The sequence below is a fragment of the Drosophila takahashii genome, chromosome 3R (genome assembly GCF_030179915.1).
Source record: "Drosophila takahashii strain IR98-3 E-12201 chromosome 3R, DtakHiC1v2, whole genome shotgun sequence".
Classification (NCBI taxonomy): Eukaryota; Metazoa; Arthropoda; class Insecta; order Diptera; family Drosophilidae; genus Drosophila; species Drosophila takahashii.
This window is the reverse complement of record NC_091681.1, coordinates 20,693,347-20,709,131: the sequence shown is the minus strand read 5'-3', so window position 1 is coordinate 20,709,131 and position 15,785 is coordinate 20,693,347. Positions and strand designations below refer to the sequence as shown.

At 38.9% G+C, this 15,785-nt stretch overlaps 1 protein-coding gene across 1 annotated transcript in view; it reads left to right on the top strand.

The window, feature by feature from the left end:
* E2f1 (E2F transcription factor 1) overlaps window positions 1–15,785 on the top strand; it is a 42,680-nt gene that overhangs the window by 8,099 nt on the left and 18,796 nt on the right. The window contains exon 2 of the mRNA XM_017152018.3: window positions 8,822–8,849. The gene's annotated coding sequence lies outside the window, so the exon portion shown is untranslated. The remainder of the gene's footprint in view (window positions 1–8,821; window positions 8,850–15,785) is intronic.

The window sequence follows — 15,785 nt, the reverse complement described above, 5'->3', positions numbered from 1 at the left end:
TATAAACTTGTAGAACATGTCTCCCCACCGATTCTTAACTTACTTTTCCCGAATTAGACTTTATGTAGAGTGTGTCAAAAGTTCGGAGCGTTCTTCTCGTATTCCCGTTTTAGTTTTTGTATATTTTTTTTGCACTCTCCAATGCTCCTCCGTCCATTTGCTGCGCTTTATGTATTTAATTTGCCAGAGAGCCGTGGGCTCTCTCTTTTTTCGCTGGGGCTGCTTCTTGTTCAGCTACTCATCTACTTGCTCCACTCGTTGTCGCCGTTTGTCGTTTATCTACTTTGCTCTGTAATTGCGGTCTCGCCGCATTTTTGTATAATGGAATTTCGTCCGATACTCGTACTCCCCATCCGACCCCGACTCCCTTCGAGGGTTATTTACTCTGTTTACGCTGTAATACAATTAAGAATTTATATTCCTGGGAACGCAAACAGAAAACTAAACCAACAGTCAGCATTTGAAAAACGACCTAAAGTAAATATATAATCCATAAGTTCAACAATTTTTGAAGTGGTAACAACAGAAAGTTTATAATGTCCTTAAACACATCCGGCTTAACAAATTGTGTTGGTGGTCCAAAGAATTTTGAAATTTGGGGGCGTATTAGAGGTAGAAAATTATATTATAGTAAAAATAAATTATTACATTAGATGTATAAAATTGTATCACAAGTAGAATTAAAATAATGTTTTTTTGACTATAGTCATAGTTCATTTTAGAATGTACTGTTTTGAAATAGTAAAAGCCTTAAAAGTCTATTTTCCTATCTCATTTCACTTTCCGTCCTTCACTAGGTTTCGTTCTAAATCACTTTTGGTAGTAAGGTAATTAGTGCTATCCTAAAAAAATTAGAGTGAGGTATACCAAGATTGGGGGTGGGGTTCGGTAACGTCATCAACCCGTATCGTGCAGCAACAACAATTAAAATCGCATTAGTTTTTCTCCCACTACCCCTTCTTCTACCTCTCTCTTTTTCACCCACGTTGTTTATGCTGCTTCGTTTGCTGATTAGAGCTAAGAAAAACATTATTTGCGGCATTTTCTGGTGTATTAGAGTTCGAAGAAGAAGAGCACAGCTTGCCACAAATATGTATGCAAAAATTTTCAACGACCACAAAACTCGTTTCGCAGGGGAAAGAGATGGGTAGAGAGAGGAACGAAGCGAGAGGGACGCACACAAGAGGTTGAACAACATGCCACATCATTGTTGTTGCTTGCCCCACTTGGGGTCTCTTTCTATCCCTCTCTCGTTCTCTCTTTTTCCTCTGCACATGATTAGCGCTACAACAACAAAAAATACGGGAGGAGAGGAAAAACGAATCGTTGCAAATGAAAATAAAATTTACAAATTCCATTCATGAAATTTTGCTGCGTCGACGTCAACGCCAAGCTCCACTTCACACAGACACACACACAAACATACATATTGAGACAGAGACAGAGAGAGAGAGAGAGCGCGAGAGGCTGAAGATGCAGATTCTGCTTCTTCTCCACCGGGCTCCATCTCGCTGTCCTGCTCTGCCCCCCTTTCTGCCCGCTTCTGTGTGTCTCATTTCCTTTTTGTGTTCGTGTGAGGGCGCGGGTGCATTTGTCTGCGTGTGGCGCTCGCTCTGCACTGACACTTGCATTGGTGTTGCCGGCTTTGCCAATTCGAATACCCTTTATTTTCGGGGTATTACATTTTGTATACTTTCTTAAAATGAAAAAATATAAAAATATAATTTACAATTTATTTAAAAATTTTTATATTCAGCTAAGAAAAAATAATGATTTTCTTATTATATACATTTGCGGTATATCCAGTAAATCAAATGTAACAAAAATATGTAGTCTACATTTGGGAGTTTTATGGGCTTCTTCAATTGAAACTTTAAGGATACGGTCTAGAAATCGTATTTTATTTAAAATGTTTATATTATGATTCTGATTTAAGATGTAATAACCAAATTAATAAAATGTAATCCCACAAAGAGCACTTTTTAATTGTTAATAAGAAGTAACTCAAATATAAAATAATGCTGTTCTCATTAAGAAATTTAGAAATATATTTGGGACCTATATTATATATTTAAATTGTACTTATATAATGCTTAGAATTAAAAAAAACTTATATGAAAAAGCATTAATTTATTTTTAATGTTTTGCCGGAATGTTTTTTCAGAGTATCCTCTGGATTAGTAAAGCCACCATTGAGGTGCATTCCAATTCGTTGTTTTTGCTATTTTTCGCTCTCGCCGGATGTTTTGTTGTTGCAGCTGATGGGGGCTGTTGTTTTTGTTGGCCGGCGGGCTTAGTCTCTGACCGTTTCATCTGCCGGCTTACTTCTTGCTGTGCTTCTCCCCCAACCCTTCCCAACCCCTTTTATTCCTCTCGCACTCCAGTTCGTCTGGTGGGGTCCAAAGAGGAAGACTGCGTCTGATTCTCTGATTCTTCATTCCGATTCTGGGTCTGGAGCTCTGGGCTGCGTGAGTGCAACTTTGTTGTCGCCACCTCCTGCCACTCCCCACTTTTCCGCACCACCCCGTCCCGCCCCCTCCTTAACCTCCTTTTTGTCGTCTGTCTGGGCAATTACAGGCGAAATACGTTGCGGTTGCAATTTTACACACATTTTTATGCGCTCTGGTTTATTATGCGGGTGATGCAGCGCGCTCTAACTTTTCGTAACTCCTTTTTCCTCCTTTTTTTGCCGCAGCTCGTAATGTTCATCCGTTTCCTTTGGCCCGTTGAAAATGCAACTCATATGCTTTGTTATTTTTACACATTTTATGGCTACATTTGTATATACAAGATGAAGGAGGAGCAGGAGCAGCAGTCCACACAGAAAAGATACTAAAGAATTTTAGAGGATTTTTCATTTTCCACGAAAGCGGTTTAAAAATGAAATGACAATTTTTTTTTTTTTTTTTTATTTTTTATTTTAACTTATATAATTTTACATTAATCAGCCAACTTAATGGCTATAAAACGTATAGTACAAATAGGAACAAATAACTTGAATACATAACAGGATGGCGAGTAACAAATCTTTTAACTTATAATAGAAAACTAAAACAACAATACAAAAAACGCATTACTGCTTCAGGACACGTGAGACGTGACGTCCTCTTGTCCAGAGATCGCCGGGGTGCCTTCGCTTTAGCCGTCTCCTGTTCAATCACAATTTTAAACCTAAAGAAATATAGCCAAGGATTTACTCTGTTGTTGATGATAAAATAAATTCTTTTAAAAATAAACTTTTCTTAAATGACATTATTTCAAATTCCTCTTTAAGAATCAATAAATTTTAACAAATTAAATTGCTAAATTTCTTTTTCGCTGTGCAGAAGTCGTTGCAACGTCATCATCAGTCGCTTTATTTCTTGATGATATTGTTGTTGTCGCTGCCCGGCCGGCGTTTATTTATTACAAGAGAGGCGGCAGACGTGTCTACCCCTCAAAGCCCCACCAGCCCCTTGAAACCCCAAGTTGCTCCTGCATTGGGCTCAATTTTCAAACGATTTCAATGGAATTCCCAATGTGTGTGCAAACGAAGGAGCAAAAGGATGGTGAGTGCTGGAGAAGGACTGTCGAAAGGGGCAGGGAGATGAATGTCTAAAGAGCCAGACACGCATCTTCGTCTGGGCCTTGCATCCGTACACAGAACAAAAAACAGTAGGCCAATTATTAAAATGATTATTAAATTGGAGAGGATTCTTTTACTTTACTATACTATAATACCTTTTTAGGCTGAGTATTCAAGCAAAAAGAACTCCATAGAAAAAACTTGGGAGAGATTTTGTTAGCATAAGTAATAACAGACCTGAATCCTAAAAAATGGATAATATTTTTTTTCTTTTAAGTTGTAAAATAATTCGACTCATATTTTTATAAAAGAAATATTTTGACTAAACATAATGAAACCAACACATTTATTGCGTTCTAAATATCTTGTTCTTCTTAACCCAAAAGATAATTTAAATTTTTTTTTAATGTTTGCACTGTTTTTGCCAGTTTGTATAACACCACCAGCAGCAACAACAACCACTTTATGGGACAATCTCCTGCTGGCGGCGCATAATTTGCTGGATACTTTTTATAGGGATATATGCATTTGGAGAAGCGTTGTCTTACTCGAAAATTCATTAATATAAATAAAAAAAATTCGAATCTTTTAAATTTGTTTATTATTGTTACAAACCAGGGAACGTAACTGTTATAAGTTTTATTTTAAAAATCACACTTTAACAGTTATTTTCTGATTTGTAAAGTAAAACTCAAAGAATAACTGTTATTTTTTGAGTTTTATAATAAAAGTTGACAAATAACAGTTATTCGTCGTGATCAAAATAAAACTCAAACTTGATTTATGGCGATTTTGTGGGTAAACAAAATTTTAAAAAAATATAGGTATAAAATATGCGCGGTTGCCTTTTTTAACAAATTTTTAGTAAGTTATAAAAAGCACGGGTATTATGTTTTTTTTAATTATTTCATTTTTTCAAAAATGTCAAGGGAATAACTGTTATTCATAAAAATCAAAAAATAAGTTATTTTTTGAGTTTTATTATAAAAATCAAAAAATAAAAATCATTACGGATTTGTAAACTACAATGGCTAATAAAAATTGTGGTGTATTTAAAAAATTTTTAGGACCCTTCTAAGTGCGTGATTTTTTTGTATGAAAAATTTACAATAACAGTTATTTTCGTTCCCTGTTACAAACCATAACAACATAATTTCTTGAAACTTTTATTCACAAAATGTGCAAATAGACATAAATTGATAAGACATTGATAAAATTTAAAAATGTACCTTTTTTTATTTTTAGATGTTGTCTTTGTGTTGTCGACCAATTTTACGATCTTTCAAATACTATGTTAAAAAAGGTATCAATGTATCGAACCTCTCTTTCGAGTAACACAATTTCTCCATCCCCTGAATTATACACATACACATATATTTTTTTTACTGTTTTGTTCTGCTGTTGTTTTGAATGCAGCCGCCGTTGGCGGTGGTCCCCCTTTCCCATTCCTGGTTAAAATCATCGCCCCCCCTGAATCTCGGCCCTCATGCCTCGAATGCTGGTTGTTATTGTGGATTGTTGTTGTTGTGGGATGTTGTTTACGTTTTTGTGATGCCCTTTTGGAGTTGGCCGCCCAACAGCGAGACAACATCAACAAAAACAACAGCAACAGCATTCAAAGTTGGTGAATGCTATCGGACAAACTGGTTGCGCGATTGGTTACCTTTCATTATATAGCAATTTATCGGTTCTGTGTGTGCAATATATGCAAACCTTACAGTTTGGGTCTTAGATAAGGATATCCTCGTCGTCCTAACCTAACATTTGCTGCCTGTTTTGGGCTTGGCTTCTTTTTCTGACTTATCCTGCGTCTCATCTTTGGGTTCTACTCAAGTTTATTGCGGTTTCTGTTTTTGCACTGTCTCTTCTTTCTTGTTTTTCTTTATTTTTACAGCTATTGTTGCATTTGTCGCATTTCTGTGGTTTTTTGGTTGACAAAAAAGTTGGACCTTGAATACTCTTTTGATTTTTATTGGCAATAGTAAGTGCTTACAAACTGTAAAAATTAATGTGTAATATTTAAAAATATTAAACATTTGAAAAAGCGTACACCACAGCGTATACGTGATTTTCGTAACAATTTTTCTCTCGATCTCAGGGTATTTAAATATTCGACGATCCACAGGTGCTGGTTGCTTTTCTCAACTCTTTTGCGAATTCCTTTTTTCCCAAGCAGGACACACGTTTCGAGTGGTAACCACAAAAAAAAAGCATCAACAAAAATAATGAATTCCTTCTTTGAGTTTTAACCTCAAATTGGCTTAACTTCATTTATTTCATTGCAATGCAGTCAACATGGGGTTGGGACCACGACAAACGGGTTAAGATAACAAAAACTGGCGAAATTTTTCACTTTTGCGGTTTGTCATGGGGGATTTAAGGAGCGACGGGGTGGCACCCTTTTGGCCAAGTCGCGAGCCACAGTTAATCGCCTGAGCTTCTTGGCCAGCTAAGCCTGACAAACTGACACCCTTTGAAGGGGAAAGAGGGGGCCGAAGTTCCAGTGCTTATGAAGATTCTTTACATTGCTTACATATATACGGATTCTTGGCAATAAGTTAAAAGCTACAATGTAACCAAAAAGGTATTAATGGTAAGGAAAATCGTTAATTAATAGGAGTATAAGCATTGCATGTGCTAATAACATTATATTTTAGAAATTTATAAGTCTATAAATTTGGTATTAGAAATTGTTCAGTTAATCAAATTTAAGTACTAAACTTTAATAGACTTACCACTAAAATTTAAATTTAATTATAAATGGTGTAACAAATTAATAGGATTAAAAAAATGTTGTTAAAAAGGTTTTACTAACGCTGAATGAATTTAATTTATTAAAGATCTGTCAAATTAAAAATGTTTGTGTGCTTAAAGACGTAAATTTATAAAATTTGAAAAGGATTGAATATTTTTTATATTAATTATTTTGTTTCTCTTGTAACAGACAGTTTTTTATATTTTAAGTTTCCGAAAATTACTTTCTTTAAACCAGAATTAAACAAAAAAAATTCAATGGGGCGGCCGCTTCGAAAGTTTGGGAGTATTGGACACGTTCGAACCAAAGGGAGTGGAATAACCTTGGGATCGGGACTGAAACTGATCAATATTCCGCAATATAATTTCGTGGTCAGTTGGCAGCCACGATCGTGGCTCTCGGCAATCGAAGCTCTTGAGCATCGGCAGCATACACACAAAATGTTGCAGGAGGCCACTGAAATTACATCAAATTATGCTGAAATGCGAGCTAAATATGCGGCGGCGAATTTCGTTTTCGAGGCTACATAATTCGTTCAACTCTAAAAACTCCAGACCCATTGTGAGCTTATCGCCCAGCCAATTTCCAGCATCTCTACGCGTAGTTTCTTTGCTTTCGGTTTGCCTGTCTTATTTTTTCGGTGCATGTGCAGCAAGGAGCCAGAGCAACAGCCATGAATGCCGTGGCACAAAATTGAGGCTGTGTATTGGGCATGAAATATTTTTAACGCTCCAATGGCAAAAGCCTCTTGCGCTCACACAGTCACACAAAATATATTTTATTGCATTTTAATGTGCCACTGAAATGGGATTTAATTGGCATTGTTGCGGTGCACATCGTGGAAACTACGGCTGCACATTGATTCCAATTTGTGTTCACGTGTGGAACCCGTGGAGCCAAGTACCCGACTTCCCCAACTAACTAACCGCATTTATGGGTTCTGTTGATAAACCGAATTAGAACTGTCGCACAATCTGCTTTCGTCAGGCGTCCTCTGCATTTAAAGAAGCTCTAGCCCTTAACAATTTACCGAATTTAAAATTGGTATTTTACGAATTTCCTAATCTTGCTAAATTTTCGGTGAGTAAAGCTATGAGCTATCAAATTCTGTTGAAAATTATATGTTTATCATAAATAAACTGGGAATTAACCAAAATTCGTATCACAGTTGGTGGAATATCAAACAAAATATAATTTAATATTAAGTAATGAGGTTATATTAAGTTTAAGTACATTAATATTAAAACTTTAATTATTTAACTGTGTACTTATATTTTCTTTAAAGCCTTAAAATTACAAAAGTTTTATAAATTTGTAAACTACCTCTAAAACGAGATGTGTGTAATATTATTCTGATAATAACTTAGTCCTTCTCTTTTCCATTGTGGAATTGAAATATCCTCGCACCTCTTTATCGATCTGGCCGCGAATTTGTCCCACGGTTGGCCAAGACTAGACTTTGGACTAGTTGCACTCAGCTGGCTCCTCCGATGAAGATCCGGATCGGGTCTGGCGGCTGTCTGGTCGGGTTGTGTGGCGCTCCATTGGTCCCTTGGCTTTTACTGTGGGATGGATTTGCTTTAATTAAATTCATTCTCACAGTGTGTGCAACATGTGGCCGAATGGATCGCTGGAAGTTGGGAGTCAAAGTCGCCAGCGGAATGCAGCCGAGGCAGTGCTTGGATTCAGAGTTGAGTCTTCGGGCCGCAGTCTCCCGCTTCGATTCCTGCCGTCTATTGCGTAGTCACTCCTCCATCTCCTTCTCCTTTTTGGACCGGGGTCTGGTTTTATTTCCTACCTACACTGGGGCCCTTTAAACTCTTGCGACTTGCGACTTTGGCTGGGCCTCCTGGCCCTTAGTGCTCGTTCTTGGTCGTCAGCAGCAAATCAGGTTTCGCCTGCCTCCACTGACAGACGCATAAATCGCTAAAGTTCTTAAAATGCCAGCCAGCTCGGAGAAAAACTCTCCAGCAAAAAGTTATAAATGTTTCTCATATTTTTAACACCAAAACCAAAGCGATCCGAAGCGGGTTTTGCCATGGGATGGATCTCGTTTCTGCTCCTCAAGTTCTCTGTTTGATTTGACAACTTTGTTGGCATTCCCTCTGCGTTGTTTGTTCATTTGTGTTTGCCTTCGAACCTTTCCAACTTTTCTGCTCTAAATCGGAGCAGACAGCTTTGGACCGATTTGTTGATTTAGGTTAGGGCCTCTGGCAAAAGGTGGGCCCTGTTTTCACAGCCTCACATTCTCGTAGATTGATGAAGAATAAGCCTGACAATGCATCCACAAACATATCATTAGAGGATGTTTAAGAAGCCCCAACAAGTTGCTAGAGATGCGTTGAACTTAATTTATGTGAAGGGAGCGGGGACAAGCGGCTGAAAGTACCTGACCAAAAAACAGAAAACTTTGTGGAATTTCTAAGAAAGTTTGCATTTTTTCCAGTTTTTCTTGAACTTTAATTTTTGCAGCCAACTAATTATACTTTCTCTTTTTACAGATTGCTGCTTTTACTTATTAAATTGTTGGTAAGTTCTCTGACAAAACTGGGAAAAAGATAATTGATAATTAAATACAACACTATCCCTTTGCAAAATTAGAATAATGGCATACGACAGATTAGTATTTTTCCTAGAACCCATTTATAAAAATTTGCATTGGGAAACCCATTTCTATAAATCAGCTATTAGAGATAGAGATAATCTCAAATTCCCATTTGTAATTCCCCGGACAAATCGTATGAGTAAACAAATTATTTAAGCTAAATTGTATGCAAATAAAATTTCCTCACTTCGATCCGCACTTAACCCATGGTGAACTGAACCCCTAAAGGGTTCACCCGACCCAAGGAACCCAAGTCCACTGAACCGTGGACAAGTCGACAGCCAACAACTTTGAAGGACCACAAACAACCGGGCAAACAAAGCGAGGGAACAAGTTAACCCCGCTACGAAATAAGGCGAAATAAACTGGCGGACAGACTCGCGGACAAACATCAAAAGACAAACTTGTAAGTCCGCCAGTGGACAAGGATCGGCGGAAGATATTTTCTGTACCCCGTCAAATGTCACACGGTTCGCAGGAACTGGTTATCTGCCCTTTCTTCTCGCTCCATTTGAAGCTTACAAATCAATTTGAATTTTCCCTACTGGGATGATGATTCCACAAAACTGTTTTCACAGATCTGTTTGACATTCACTTGACACGTTGCTGTCCGCCAAATGCATAAATTAAAATTTTAGTGAAGGGACAAGCGGGTCGGGGCAAAAATGTTGTCCCAGAAACCAAATGCTAATTAATCCCACGGCTTTTCGGGGAGGGATTTAATTCCGCTTCGATGATTTTCACACACGGGCCGTCCGGTTTGCTACCTGGCCCTGATCCTCGCCATTAACCCGCTCTGAATTCCGATTTTCCTATCCCATGCATGTAATTGCACATTGCATCAGACATCCCTCCCTATTTTTGGGTAGGTAGGCGGCTAAATGTCGCCTTATCCCGGTCTCGTACATAATCTATATTGATTTCGCACAGTTTCCACGCTTTCGGGCCAGGATGTTTACCAAGATTTTTCATGATTTTCTTGACACGCGCGACGCGTCCTCAAGAGACCCTGGCAACCCTAACCCGACCTCAAAAGAAAACAAGAGCAGAAAAATAAAAATAATAGTGACAGCTGTTACTGCGTCTGCGCAACATTCCTCCACAAGGGGACCAACTGATTAGTTGTAACCGAGCAACCCTCGCCTCTCGATGGCACCCCCTCCCTTCGGCTGGCTTTGCTCTAATTTACAATACCTTTTTATTTTTATTGCCCCCTGCACCCTCGACGAGGGCATGCCAGCTTTGCCCAGAAGTTTAACACGTTTTGGGGGAATCATCCTTCCCTAGATCAACAGCATCAGAAGGATCCTTGCTTTCATTACCCACTGATCCATCTCGTAAAATTATTTGGCAGCGATTTTAGAATGCATTTTATCGTAAGGATAAATTTATGAACGATAAATAAAAAGTGTGACTTAAAGAATATTTTCTAAATTAAATGTAGTTACAAGTACTTTATATAAAATCCTGGCTTGGTTCAGCATCCGCATTGAAGGAGAGTCCTTAACATATCATGATATCAGAAGAAGTTCAAATTATGGATCAATGCTGCTATCAAATTTATTGTCCGTATTCTTTTTTTTAAAGAATAATTACAAAACATAACAATTTTTTTTACAATAAAAAACTTTTATTACTAAAGATTTTAGTTTTGAGGTTTTTAAACCTCTTTCTGTGAGAGTGTTTGCCCATTCGGTTTGCCAGCTGCCATTACCTTTTGTTTTTATTTCACTCTTTTTTTTGCACACCGAAAAGTGGAATGAAAATTTGTTCACCCTATTCTCAGTACTGCCAGGCGATTCCCCGGCTAGGGGTTGCATCTCCCCCTCTCGTGCTGGCTGCTTTAGTTTAGTTTAATTATTGGCTCAGTGCCGGGAGCGGAGCAGCCCTCGATTTGCCGGTGGTGCTGCTGGTGGTCACCCTTCTCGGCGAGAAGGGGCCATCGACTTTGCGTGGCTCTGTGGCCCGGCACATGTCAATGCCTGCAGTGGACTTCGGGTTCTAACCAGCTCCCTTCGAAAATCCCTCCCTTGCAGCACACTGGTGCAAAAGTGGTGGCTGTCCCGGCTAAACTTAAATAAGGATTAGGGGTTGGTGGTAATCCTCCTCTGGTAAGCAATTAAATTGGAGGAAAGAGTTATCCCAAGCTTTCATAGGCTGGGTTTCTTAAATTATTCTTATAATCTCCCAACTGGAATTATTAGGGATAAATATATAAAATTCACATGATAGATTTCAATCTTATATTCTTTGGCGGAAGATTACTTATTTAATGAGTAATTTTAACTTTCTCTTCTGCCACAAAACTCTTTGAATTTTGAGTCTTTAAAACCAAAAATATTTCACTGTGCAACGCGGCTGTGTTCCCCATTGTACGTCTGCAATTGCAGCAGCAACCACTTTCCGCTTCCTGTTGGAATTGCAGGAAACCCTGCAAGAACAACAAACACAACCAAGAACAGACGGAGCCGAAAACAGGCGACCAATTCTAATACTAGATCCTTAGGGCCTCGCCTGAAAAGAGAACTTCTGTTGCATTTCGGCAGCAACAATTACAGAGTGCCAGCAAATGGAATGGGATATAATAACCCCAACATGCGAAATTTAGCAGAGAACATGAAAGGAAGACAGGACCGAAGACTCAAATACTCTTAAGTGTTGTAAAAAATATATTTTTGTAAATATCAGCTTAAATACCCTTAAATTTTAATTATTTATCAGGGCAAGTTGAGTACAAATCGGATTGGTCTGATTTTAATATTTATTATAACCCTGTACAGCGGTTATTGTATCTGCTATACAAACATGTTACTACAAAATCGAACCCTAAAATCTTAAAATGGTTGGAAAGTTGCTGTTAAGAATTCTAAAATAAGTTTCTTCCTGTTTCCATAAAATTATAAGTTCTTGTAGTGTTAAGAAAGTAGGTCTTTATTACCACTAGCTTAACATACCCTTTCTGGAACCGGGACAGCAACACAAGAGCCCTACAAGACCCTATCAAGAAGGCAAAAAGCGCGACATTTGCAGAATTCACCCCTCGTCGCACCCCCTCGTCCAAGTTCCACCCCTGGTTCGTTCCACTTTCCTACATTCCAACAGCAGCGACTGTCTGAAGTGGCTGGATGGTGGAAAGCGAGGAGAGGTGAGCAGTGGAAGATGTTGGTCGCTATGAAGGGGTGCTCGAACTACTGCTACTTACTATTATTTTTTTATTTTTGGTTTTCCCTTTTAAGGGTGCTTCTTCGGGCCGTCTCTTTTGCTCTGGCTCTACACCTCCTTTTGCGCAAGAAAAGCGAACCAGGTGTAAAAGTGCGTGTGTGCTACCTTTTGCTTCTCTACTTCTGCTTCCACTCATTCTTCTTCCTTTTCCACTTCTGGATATTTTTCCTTTATTGTTTTCTTGTGGGACATCTGCCACACCATTTGATTTCATTTGGATGTGGCTCACTTCCGTTCGGGGATTTCCTTTTTTAACATTTTTTTTTTGGAAGAAGGAAGCTCCCACGCTTGGGATCCACTTGGAGCCCGAGTCCGAACCCCCCCCCCCCCCCAATCCCTTCCAAGCTAATTGCCATCTCCTTCTCCCTCCTTCGGGCAGTGTCCTTTCCTGATCTTGTCCTGTTTTCCGTTCTTGCTTCGTAGGAAACGCAACAACAAAAGGCGCAAGAGATTTACTGATCGGCAAATTTCCAGGAATTCCGTGAATGGGAAAAACAAAAGCGCAGCGCACACAGAGAGAAAAAGGGAGATAGAGAGAGGTATAAGATTCTCTACCTACATATGTGGTACTTCCACTGGTAAAAATATATTCCAAGTTATCTTTATCAAAAAATATTCAAAGTCAAAGTGAATTTATAAAAAATATTCCATTGACTTAATGCTTTGATTTATTTTATGAATATTTATTGTAAAATAATTTAAAACGATTTCTTTCTTGCAAAGGACCTTTTCCCTCAGTGCACTCAACCTGAACCTGAATCTCAACCTGGGACATTTGAGGCCGCCGCTACTCTTATGAATGTACTTGGTACTTGGCCCGAAGGTTTCGGAACAGGCAACGGCAGCTTTTGTTGCCGTACCGCTCCGCGTATCCCCGTCCCGGTCGCACTCCTTGGCGGCCGGCTCCTCTCGTTATTGTTACTTAAAATAGCTGAAATGAACGAAAGAAGAAAACGTGAGGCGAGCATATCCCAAATTTGAAAACCGGTGTAGCCTGAGCCACAACCTCAGCCGCAGCCTCAGGTTTAGGTTCAGGTCCAAGTCCCGGCCCAGACCAGATCTTTTCAGATCAGATCGGCCAAAGGTAGTCCAGGTAGCCACCTCTCTCTCTCACTCGCCTCGTCCTTTCTCTTGTCTCTATGTTTAATGATCCCAACTCCAATCGGTTCTTATTAATAAAAAGCGAGAGGTATCAGGAGTTCAAATGGTTTGAAGTCATATCACCATAGTAATAAAACAGAATAGGCATTTAAGATAAAGATTTGTTATCATAAGCAGAAAGAAATAATATTATATTTGCCATAAAAATATTATAAAAATAATATTGTTAAATAGTTCGTTGAAATATTTTGGAACATCGTTTTCTTCAGCTATTCAACAGATGTTTGAGAAGTCTAAAAGATTTAAAGATAGTACAAATTTCTCTGTGTTTTGCTGGATCCACAAGTGACACCAATTGATCGATGGTATATTCCAGTAGTTGCCATTGTTTTTCCAACTCGGAACCCTCTCAGATCCTCGAGATCCCTTAACCATTACAGTTCTTATACGATCCTGTAAGGATCGGCCTGACCCCTGACAGCCCTCGGCCATCTGTAGGAATGTCTGTAAGATCCTTCGCTGCGTTTATTTTTTTCCTACTTTGCCAACTCCCCTTTTCTTGTTTGTGGCATGCGCTAAGAAGGTTTGTTTGCACTGGTGTTTGTGTGTGTCAGCGGCAGTCAAAGCCATAAAGCGACAGCTGCAAACTATTTTCCTCGTCCTACCTTGATGGTTCATGCATATACATCGCAGCAATACGTCAGTCAGACCCTCTGTCAAACCTCATCGAACCCCCCGAGTGCAACACGAGCTCGTCTCTCTCAGCTCAGTTCAATTCAGTTCCCTGCTCCTGCTCTCTGCTCACCTCTCCGCGGTGCAATGTCCTGGGCAGTCTGTACTACCCATCCATATCCTGCAGGACCTGACAGTTATGGGATGTACAGTAGAGGCATCGCCGAGTTGTAACTTTTATTTTTAGTGGGTTGTACACGGCCCTCGCTCCCCCAAAAAGGAATCGGGTGAAAAGTGGGGGCCAGACAGCGACAAGTCAATCTCCTGTCTAATATCCTCATATCCGACGGCGTCTGCGGTGACTTTCTCCCGCCTTCCTTTTTCTGCAAAATCAGCCATAAAGTGATTATATTTAAAATTGCATGCTCACCCTTTTTTCACACAAAAAGCATGCTTTTTATCTCCCTTCACATTGTCCTTGAACCCATTTAATTTAAGATAATTATTTTATGGTATTGCTGATTTTCTTTTAAGAACTTTACATGCGCAGTAAATAAATTATTCCCCTTCATAATTCTTAAACTCATCTCTTTAAAAGTAATAGTAAAAGTAAAAGTAATATTTTTATAAGAAATTTTGCTTACAAATTGTTAAAAGCAATGAAAGCCATAGGACCCGAAAACAAAATCATTGAATTTTGATTGCTAATCGCAGATTTTTGAGAATGTTGAAGTAGGGACTCTGTATAATTTATTTTTTGTGGGCAATCAAAAAAGGGGACGTGTCCTGTTCTCTCCCTGTTATTAAGTCAGTACCGATCATGCGATTTTGTGCGATTTTTGTTCTCCGATTCTGCGCCTCTGATTTCCGGTTGATTTGAACTTCTTTTGTTGGATTTGCATGACCATCAAAGCGTTATTCCTTCTTGTTATTCAGCTGACTTGTAGTTGCTGTTAAGATCTTGTGTTCTGGAGTTCATTGGACCTAGACCTAGGTAAGCAATTAGCACCTGTCAACATCGTCATGATGATCGCGATGGTAGTGAACGTCCAGCAGAGACCTTTTCAGGTCAGACAACTTTTCCTGGTAGTAAGTACGATAAGTAGTGACTCTCACTGGAGATTCCCTTTCTGCTTCTCTCTTTGCACAGAGAAAAAAGACGTACAAAAAATGTAAATAAATATGATGTGTCGAATAGCACAATGAACTGATCTGTATCCATAAATTAAGTATCTTGTGTGGTTTATGTGACTCTTAAATTCATAGACATTGTTTTTTGGTATACAATTTGACTTGATGTTTAGTTGCTATTTCAGAATCTTAGTATTTTTGAAGTTTTAACTTTATTTTGTAACTGCCTTCTAAAAGGTTAAACATAATTTTATGGTATCTTAATTATTTTTTTTTATTAATAGCATTGCATTGTTCTTTTTTCTGTGTGTATTTCTTAAGGGGACTTTTTGGATATTTTATTTCTTCAAGTGCCTCCATCCATATTTCCTGCTTTTTGGCTGGATTCGGTAGTTGGGTCATTTAGTCAATCAAGGATTTTGGAACAAAAGGCTCTAGAAATCCCTGTCCAGACATCTATTGTTTGATGTCCATGCCACCTCGGTGAAAAGCTCTCCGCATCATGGCTCCCTTTCCTTTGTTGCCCTCTCTCTCTTGCTTCCTCCATAAGTCTCTCCGATCTGAATGCATTATCCTCCCTTATGGTTTTTGTTACCCTACTGCATTCCTTTTCATACGCCCCGTTACGAATCCTCTCTCTGATGTTTCCCTAAGCACTCGTGATCCGATCCCCTGCAATTGCATTCCTGTTTCAGTTTCTGTTGCTGTGCTCTCTCCTCTCTTTCTTCTTCTTC